Here is a 9866-nt window from a genome sequence, read left to right on the forward strand (position 1 = left end):
TTACATTCTTGAGAGATATTGGTATTTAATTTGCTTTAGTTTCTACTCTTCAGAATAAAATCAAATTATAAAAAATTGCTGTAAATGTCTTTATCTGGTCATGGTATTGGAATAATGCTAGTTTTAGAGAATAAGTTAGGAAGTATTTTTTGTGCTTCCATCTTTCCGCACAAAAGAAAGAATACAAGTTACAAGTATAAGAAAGGAAGGAGGGGACATCACCATAGATACCATAGGTTAAAATACTTTGAAAAATTACTATGAACAACTTAATGCCATAGGTTTGATAACCTAGATAACATGGGCCCATTCTTAAAAGACATAATCTTTTATGTCTTTATACTGAGTCATTATACTGAGTATATGTCCAACCCCTTCCATCTTTCTGTTATAGAGAACTGCTATAATTTTTTTCTTAAAATCTTGACAGATCACCAGCAAATCCATATAAACCTGGCGTTTTGTGTTTTGAAAGTCTTTTAATTATTTTTATAAATTTTTAATAGATGGAAGCCTATTGAGGTTATTTCGTCTGTGTGAGATTATGTCTTTTAAGAATGGGCCCATATTATCTAGGTTATCAAACCTATGGCATTAAGTTGTTCATAGTAATTTTTCAAAGTATTTTAACCTATGGTATCTATGGTGATGTCCCCTCCTTCCTTTCTTATACTTGTAACTTATATTCTTTCTCTTTTTTCATAATTACAGAGTTGAAGCCTTACTTATTTCATCAACCTGTTCAAAGAACCAATTTTGATTGTGTTGATTTTCTCTCTTGATTTCCCATTTTTATTGATTTCTGTCCAAAAATTTAATTATTTTTCTTCTTCCTTTTATGTTGGATTTGTTTTCATTTTTCTAGTTTCATAGTGAGAAGTTTAAATTATTAATATAAATCTTTGTTTTTTTCTAATAAATAGATTCATTGCTGTACATTTCTCTCCAAGCACTGTTTTTCATGCATCTCAAACATTTTATGAAGTTGTGATACCATTTCTATTGAACTTAAAGTATTTTAATTTTTTTCCTCTGGCCTATGTGCTACTCAGAAGTGGGTTTTAAATTTCAGTGTATTCAGGCGAAGTTTAATTTTCATTTGTCATTTGAACCTAGTTTAATGCCGCTGAATTCTGAGAGCAGACATTGTGTGGTGTGTGTTCTTTTACGTTTGTTGTTATTTTTGGGGCTCAGAATGTGGCCGCTACTGCGCTGATAAATGTTTTATGTGAATGGGAGAATGTTGTGGAATGATGCAGTCTAAAATGTCAATTATATCAAGCTGCTTGATGATGCTAATTTACTGATATTTTAATACCTATTAGCACATTTGTGGTACAAGTTCCATCCCTTGCGCGGAGCTGGTTCACTGCCTAACACATCTTAATTTTTTTCATCCTCTTTTCCTGTCTGCCTTCATCTCTCGACCCCCTTCCCAATTGAAAAAGATCCATCTCTCAAATTCCTGTTACCTATCTTTTATTTTGCTTTCTTCTTATAATTTGATTTTCTCATACAAGAAAAACAAGGCCATATTAAAGCTTGTGTAGCTGATTCATTTTAGTCAGTATTGTGATCTCAAAGTAAATCCATCTTCAGAGGGCTGGCGAGATAGCTCAGCTGACTAAAGCGCCTGCTTAGACAAGCTTACACAAGTACAGAGACCCGGGTCGGATACCCGGTACCACAAGCAGCGCCAGCCCCGCCCCCCAGGTGCACTGAGCCAGCGACCCAGTCCAGGCATGGTGTCAGAAACCTGTAATCCCAGCACTGGTGAGACTGAAGGCAGGAGGATAACTACGAGTCCGAGCTGTGTAGGGAGACCCTGGAACAACCAAATACATTGTTAAAAAAAAAAAAAAGCAAAATTTAGGGCTGGTGAGATAGCTCAGGGACTGGAGTTCAAGCAGGGACTGTCCCAGCGCTGGAGAGACTGAAAACAGGTGGTTCAATCCCTAGTGGCACATGCCACAGCAGCCCCACCCCAAGGGCTGGATGATCTGGCCACAAAAAAAAGAACATCCATTCTCAGGTTTATCTTTCTTTACACAGAAAAGTACTCCATTGTGTGTAAATGCCCTGTTTTCTTTACCCATTCAACTGTTGATGGACACATAGATTGCTTCCAACATTTAGCTACTATAAATTATATTGAGCTAAACATGTAAATATGATGTCTTAAACTCCTTCAGGGAGGGGGCTGGGGAGATGGCTCAGTAGGATAAGCGTTTGATTGGCAAATGCAAGGATCTGAGTTCAATCCCTGGTTCCAAAAAAAACCCAAACTCCTTCAGGGAGATACCTAGAAGAGAAATAGCTGGATCAAATGGAATTTCTAGCTTTAGTTTTCTGAGGAATCTCTGTACCAATTCCATCGTGTTGTTCCCATAAATACTGTAAAGGGGTTCCTGTGTCCCCACAGTCTTATCAGCATATATTATTATTTGATGTTTTTATGAGGACCTTTTTTTCCTGGCATAAGACAGAATTTTATTTATTTATTTATTTACTTTTTTTTTTTTTTTTTGTATTTTAGGGAAGGGTCTACAGGGTGTTCAGGGTCTCACTACTAGATCAGACTCATAGTGATGCTCCTGTTTACAGCCTTGGGAGAGCTGGGATTATAGGCGCACACCGCCATGCCCAGTCTCAATCACCATCTCAGCACTCCCCGGGGGCGGGGCCGGCACAGCAAGATAGAATCTTTTCAATTTGCGTTTCTCTCACCTCTGACTGTGTTGAGCATTTCTTCATGTATTTGTTAGCCATTTGTCCATCTTCATCTGTGAAATGTCTACTCATTTCAATTCCCCCCCCCTTTTTTTCTTTTTCTAGGTACCAAATTTCTTTATTTGAATAAATAAAAGAACTTAAGTAGGTGTTCTGGTACAGTGTATAGAAAAGGTTAAGGTAGCCCCAACATGCATGTGCTGCCTTGGTGACATTAGCTCTCATTGTCACTGTCCCCCAGGATATGCTTGTCAAAGAGGTACTCCACCATGCGGGGCTTGGGGGCTCCCATCTTGCTCAGGTTGGCCACATAGTCGCCCAACTCTCTGATGGCCTTCGCCTGCTCATCCAGGTCGTGCGTCTCAATGAAGTCACACAGGTGCAGGTCATTCTTATCAGTGGCCAGCTTGCGCAGCTCCAGCAGGGACTGATTCACGCTCTTCTCCAAGTGCAGGCCCGCTCCATCGCGACCAGCCCATTCTCCCAGTCATCACGGTCTGGCTTCTTGATATCCTGAAGGAAGATGCAGCCACCGCGCTGGTTCTGCAGCTTCATCAGTTTCTCAGCGTGTTCTAGAGCTCCGGGTGATCTGGCGGTGGATGGCGGCCTCGGCATCCTGGTGGCCGTTCTGGTGCACCTGCGAGGGTGACGCGGTCCTCACGGCGAGGGCGGGCTCCCTGCAAGCACTGTTGAAGCAGGAGGCCGCGGCCACGCTCGGCAGAGAACCCAATTTCCCATTTTTGATTGGGCTTTTTCTTTTGGAGGTGTCTAGTTAACCCTCTGCCTACCCATTTCTAACAGAGGTATGTTAAAGTTTCCAACTGTAACAGTGAATTAATTTATTTTTCCTATCAATTTTTTTAATTCTGCATCACAAAATTTGATGATCCATTATAGGTGAGAACACAGTTAAGTACTGTTCTGTATTTCTGCATAACTGGCACCTTGATCTCTGGTAGTATTTTCTAGCTTTCAGGTCACTGATGCTCAAAGTGAATATTGATCTGTTTGAATTAATGTGGCCCATACTTGTTCCTGTTCGGTATTTGCTGCTCTTATTCCTCATGGATGTTTTTGTCTGTCATTATTTCTTTGTTTTCTGAAAGTTTAATTGTGCATTTTTTTTTTTTACTATATTTGTTTATTTAAAATTTATTTAGTTTTTTTAGCTTTTTTAAAAAAATTTATGTGTGTGTGTGTGTGGCCAGCTCAGCCCACCGGGGGGCGGGGCTGGCTGGCATGTGGTGCTGGGGGATCGAACCACGGTCCCTGTGCTTTGCTAAGCTTGTTCTAAGTAGGTGCTTTAGACCACTGAGCCATCTCACCAGCCCCATGTGCATTTTTGAATGAATATATTTCTCTCCTTTCTTAGTCTAATTAGTTACACTTTTTTCTTAACTTTTTAGTAGTCTCCTCGACTTGGTCATATATATTTACAACAAACATGAGGCTGGAGAGATAGCTCCTTAGTCCAAGCACTTGCCTGGCAAGCGCAAGGACCTGGCTTCCATCCCTAATATCTCATGCCATGTTGGTCCTGGAACCCTGGGTGTTCTGTGCTGGCTGCTGAAACTGGACATGGTGGCGCAGGCCTACAATCTCAGTGCTGGGGAGGTTGAGACAGGAGGAGCACTACCAGTCAGAGCTGTGTAACAAAACCCTGTATCAAAAGAATAAAAAAAAAAAAAAAAAAACAAATTTACAACAAACCCAAGTTCACTCTAAGTTAATACTATGCTCTTTACTGCTTCACGTTCAGTGTGAAGACCTCACAGTAGCAAAAATAATCCTAAATAATCCCTCGGATCACTGCTGTCCTTTGTTTTCCCAGAGCTGGTTTCTGTAGCCAGGGCCCCTGTGCTTCCCATCTCTGGTTTTCTCTGGATTCTCATCTCTTCTACAGATCAGTTAAGATTTAAATTTTTAATCTGTTAAACCTTTGTTATATTTCAGCTGGTTGGTTTCTTTCTCCACCCAGAAAGAAGTATAAGGCCGAGAGTCAGAAGGAGAGTGAGCCCAAGCATTTGTTGTAGAGCAAAAGCAAACAGCCCCAGGCAAATGAACCTGGGGTTGGTGGTAGGAGTAGGGGTGGGTGGGGGTGGGAGGGTGAGGGAGTGGGGAGGTGGGGCAGTGGGGGGATGGAGGTGGGGTGGTGCTGGAGGGGGTGGGGGGTGTAGGTGGGTTGGGTTGGGGTTCTGGTGAACCTCTTACCTCTGGAACTCTTTGTCTAGGAGTTTTTATGCACAAAATGACCACATTTCAGCCAAACTGGGATCGACTGTGAGGTTACAAGTAGAAAAGCCCACTTTGAAGTGGGCCTACAGAAACTCAGGGGGTGTGTATGAACTATAACTCTGAGCAAAACACAGACAATCTTTACAGAATGAACACCAGCTCTGGGTATTTCCTGTCAAGGAAATCGCTCCAATCTAAGAGGACCTCGCTGTCCCTGGAGCCCTGGCCTCAGCCATTTCCCCCTCCCCTGAGTCGTTCCCACGGCCCCTCTGGCTTTTCCCTGGCTGCCTGTGCCAGGACACTTCCCACATTCCCCTCCCTCAGGGCCAGTGTCAGTGTGAGACACCCTCACACCTTCCCACATCATAGTCCTGCTCCTCTTCAACATTCATGTTTTACAGAACTGATTGTTTGAATGACTGTTGGGAGCCTTGTGTTAGGTTAGGTTAGGAAAATAACAAGCTAACCTTCGAAAAGAGGACCTAAGTCCACACCTGCCAGGCCTAAGGCAATCTCCTGTCTTCACTCTACTTGACACTGTGAAGGAACGCTGATTTCTGGGCTCCTTGCGTGTGGAGCTGGAAAGTGGCTATCTCCACGACTGGTCTTTCATGTTAGCGGTGGACAGGGCCAGTGGTTCTGGGTGCAGGAATCTTGTTACCTCTTGATTTCTAAGATCAGTGTTTGTGATTATGAAGTGTTTTGCTCTCAAATCACAAATGAGATGAACTACATGATGAATGAGCTTTATTGAGAGGTGGGGAGAGAGAGACAGACAGACAGACAGACAGACAGACAGACACACAGAGAGAGCCCACTCAGGTAAAAGCCGGTTTAGTGGCACGTTTTGATTTCCCTCCCTTGTTACTTACTTCTCAAATTGTAACTATATGTGTCAAGTCAGTGAACTTGTATTTGGCAAACACCAAAGTTTAGGAAAAGAGGCACTAAGGTTTTGACTACTTGATATGTTAAATTAATTTAATTCATAAGAAAATATCTGCAGAACTAAACTGGCTCATGTATTCATGAATGTCGAGCTAACCAGCGAATTGTATGTGCAAAGAATAAGGAAGAGACTTCATAGTTGATTTTGAGGAACCTTTAACTTTAGCCAAGTTAGGGTTTTGTTGGCCAGCGCCTGCACCTGATGCAGCCACCATTAGGGCAGGGGAGGGAAGACTGTGTCAAAGTACTAGAGCTACAGAAAAGGGTCTTTCCGTGGGAAAGACAGATCATTGTTTTGTAATGAGCTCAAGGGGGATTATTACCATTACTGGAAAACAAATTTGTCACTCAATAAATCAGAAATTTTTAAGGCCGGCCAAACAAGCAGGAGCAGGGGCCGGGGTTGGATCTCTGGGCATGATGTGCTGGCCCCGCCCCAGGGACGTGCTGAGATCGTGATTGAGATTGGGCGTTGTGGTGCGAGCCTGTAATCCCAGCTCTTGGGAGGCTGTAAACAGGTGGATCACTACGAGTCTGATCTAGTAGTGAGACCCTGAACACCCTGTAGACTCTTCCCTAAAATACAAAAAAAAAAAAAAAAAAAAAAAAAAGAAAGAAAATAATTTTTTTTTTTCAATTCCCAGCCATGGTTCTTTCCATCTGTGTGTTTATAAGCATGCCTCATGCTGAGAATATCTTAATGAGATAAAAATAAAAATTCTGAAGATGTTCTGCATGCGATTTGGGGTTTTTGTTCACTGATAGTTTTAAGATGCAGTCTTTGAAATTTATGGTTTCAATTGGGAATGTGACTCAGTAACTCAAGATGAGGAGTCGGTGCATAACTGCAATTGGTAAAGCGTGCAGCAAGCAGTGGCACCTGAGTCACGGAGGGCTGTGGCGGCCAACTACGCTGCAGGAACTTGAAGACTGCGCTGTCACCCCTTGAAGTGCTGTGTTGGTAGGAAGCAGTGAAGGGCAATGCAAAGATACAAGACACTTAGAAATGTCTGCTTAGGGCTGTCGGCTCGGCGGCCTGAGCACCTGCCTGGCAAGTGCAAGGACCTGAGTTTGATCCCCAGTACTACATACTGTGCCGGCCGTGCGACCAAGCATGGTGTTACAGGTCTGTAATCCCAGCGCTGGGGAGGCTGAGACAGGAGGATCACAAGTCCACGCTGCATAGTGAGACCCTGTACCAAATAAATAAATAAACGATTAAAAAAGAAGAAATTTCTGTTTAGTTATTTGCTTCCTGTCATTGTCAAATGTGTCTTAGTCCTACTTTTCTGCTTCGGAAGCAGGATCATATATAAAGCCACCTTTCTTTCAAATGATACCTTAAAATCTAAGTGTACAAATTTGAAGGTAATTCACCAGAAATGCTCAAAAGAAAAAAAAAAAAGAAAAAAAAAAAGAATAGTCAGAAGTAGGATAAAAAAAAAACTTAAAAATTTCAAACCTTCCTTTGAAGTCACTGTGGTTGGAATTATCTTGCACAGTGAAGCTCAAGAAAGAATTTTAAAAGAGACAAAGCTTATTGGCATAGACAGGACCCAATGTGATTTTTGACAAGTGTCTTAGATTATTTACATGATATGGTAAGAAAGGAAGAAAACTTGCCTAGTGAGTGAATTCCTTCTCTCCAGTATAAAGCTTTTACTGTTTTTACTAAAATTTGTGGTGTTTAATGTGCAAATAGAAACAATATAAAAAGTAACAGACAGCAGAGCACACACACTCGGTGTTTTTGCTGTCTTTGTTATATATGCTGATGGAAAGATACAAAGGTAAGGGCTGGGGAGAGGGCTTGGTAGAATAAGTGCTTCCCTGGCAAAGGCCTGAGTTCAATCTCCAGTTCCACCAAAAACAAAACAAAACAAAACAAAACAAAACAAAACAAAACAAAACAAAGCAAAAAACACAAAAAAGAAAAGAAACATACAAAAGTAGTATAAGGGTCAGCCAGATGGCTCAGGGCACTAAACTTAGGCACAGCGCAGGGACTGGGGTTCAATCCCCAGCTTGCTGCATCGGCCCTGCCCCTGCGGCACACTGAGACTATAATTGAGACTGGACATGGTAGCATGTACCTGTAATCCCAGCACTTGGGAGGCTGAAAAACAGGAGGATCACTAAGAGTCCGATCTGTGTAGTGAGACTCTGTAGACCCTGTACTAAATACAATAAATAAATAAATAAATAAATAAATAATATAATTCGTAAACAGATACACAAAACTATAGATAGATCTTCCTCAAAAAGGAAGGGTGTAAAGAAATGGAAGGAGAGGAGGGGAAAGGGAGAGGAAGAACATGGAAAAAGAATTAAGTTGGGGCTGGAGAGAGCTCAGTGGAATAAGCACCTGCTTGGCAAGCACAGGGACCAGGGTATAATCCCCAGCACCGCATGCCACCTCTACCTGGGGCTAGCTGAACCAGGCCATCGAGAAGGGACATGGTGGTGTGCACCTGTAATCCCAGTGCTGGGGAGGCTGAAAACAGGAGGATCACTACAGGTCCAAGCTGCGTAGTGAGACCCTGTACCAAACACATAAAATGAAAACAAAACAATCAAGTTGTGCTCTGTATATGTATCAACTTCCTAAGAGAAATGTAATCTTTATGTACTGCAAATATGTACTAGTAAAAAAAAATGAAGAAAATGTTAAATAAGAAATGAAAAAGAAATTGATGAAGTAATAAGTATTGAAACATGTCTCTGGCATACTTCAGACCTGGTTTTGAGTCCCAGTGCTAAAAAGCATAAATTAAAAAAATAAAAATAAAAAAAATAATTAAACTTCTTGGTTCTGCAAAAAAATAAATAAACTTCTTTTCTCAAACACACATTATAGTTAAGATAGGAAAAATGCATAGATATTTTAATGCATTTCAATAGTTAAAACCCATATTAGCACCTTTGTGTTTTACAAAATAAATGCCCAGTTTCCTAGAAGATCCTCCCTTGCTCATGTAGGAAGTCCCTGTATGATTATTTTGTCATACACTTGTTCACCTTTAGACATTTCTAAATGGTTTCCTAAAACATTTGTACTAATTTCTTTCCCCACAGTGGTATATAAGAAGACACTTGTGTTATTTTTTCAATAATGTTGAATAGTGTTAGTCTTTTAGTTTTACCCATTTTAAAAATTAGTGTATGCGTGAGATACATAGTAGTTACGTTCCTTTTGGAGAATTGATACATACATATTCTTTCTCCATCATTTGGTCTGTTCCCTTACCCTCCCCCACTCCTGGTTCTTTTTCCTTTTCTCCAAATAAGGCTACCTGCCAACTTTCTATCATTCTGTAGTGGTTTAAGTAGTTCACCTCCACCAATAATGCACAGAGAGCTTAATGCATTTTCATGGCTAAACAGCCATGTGGTTCTTTGTTTTCCATTTTCCTCACCCTCATCAGAACGTTGCCTGGAGTTCTTGAAGCCCGGCAGCCATTCCACTTGGAGGAAGGTAGATTCTCAGGGTTGTTCCAACATGCTTTCCCCTAGTGGCTAAAAATGAACATTTTAAAAATGTACTTATTAGCCTTATAGACTTCTTCTTTTGAGAATTGATTTTATTTGCCTACTCTTTAAATAGCTCACTTATTTATTAGGGGTTAGGGTTAATCTTTTTGAGTTCTTTATGTATTCTAGATATTAGCCCTCTATCAGAAAAGTAGCTAGCCAAAAAAAGTTGTTTCTGTATTTTATAGGTTATGTCTTCCTTTCCTTCCTTGTTTTCTTTGCTGAGCAGAAACTTTATAATTTGATGTAAATCCCATTATTTGTTTGTGGTATTATTTCTTGTATATTAGAGGGCTACTCAGGAAGTCCTGGCCTGTGTGGCTTAAGTGCTTCCCCTATGTTGTTTTCCAGACTTTTTTTTTTTTTTTTAATTTGTGTGTGTGTGTGTGTGTGTGTGTGTGTGTGTGTGTGTGTGTGTGTGT

At 41.0% G+C, this 9866-nt stretch overlaps 1 pseudogene; it reads right to left on the minus strand.

Annotated features, from left to right (window-relative positions):
• Positions 1-2944: 2944 nt before the first annotated feature.
• Positions 2945-9866, minus strand: part of LOC101581835 — a 33525-nt pseudogene continuing 26603 nt past the window's right edge.

The sequence above is a fragment of the Octodon degus genome, unplaced genomic scaffold (assembly GCF_000260255.1).
Source record: "Octodon degus isolate 3935 unplaced genomic scaffold, OctDeg1.0 scaffold00001, whole genome shotgun sequence".
Lineage (NCBI taxonomy): Eukaryota > Metazoa > Chordata > Mammalia > Rodentia > Octodontidae > Octodon > Octodon degus.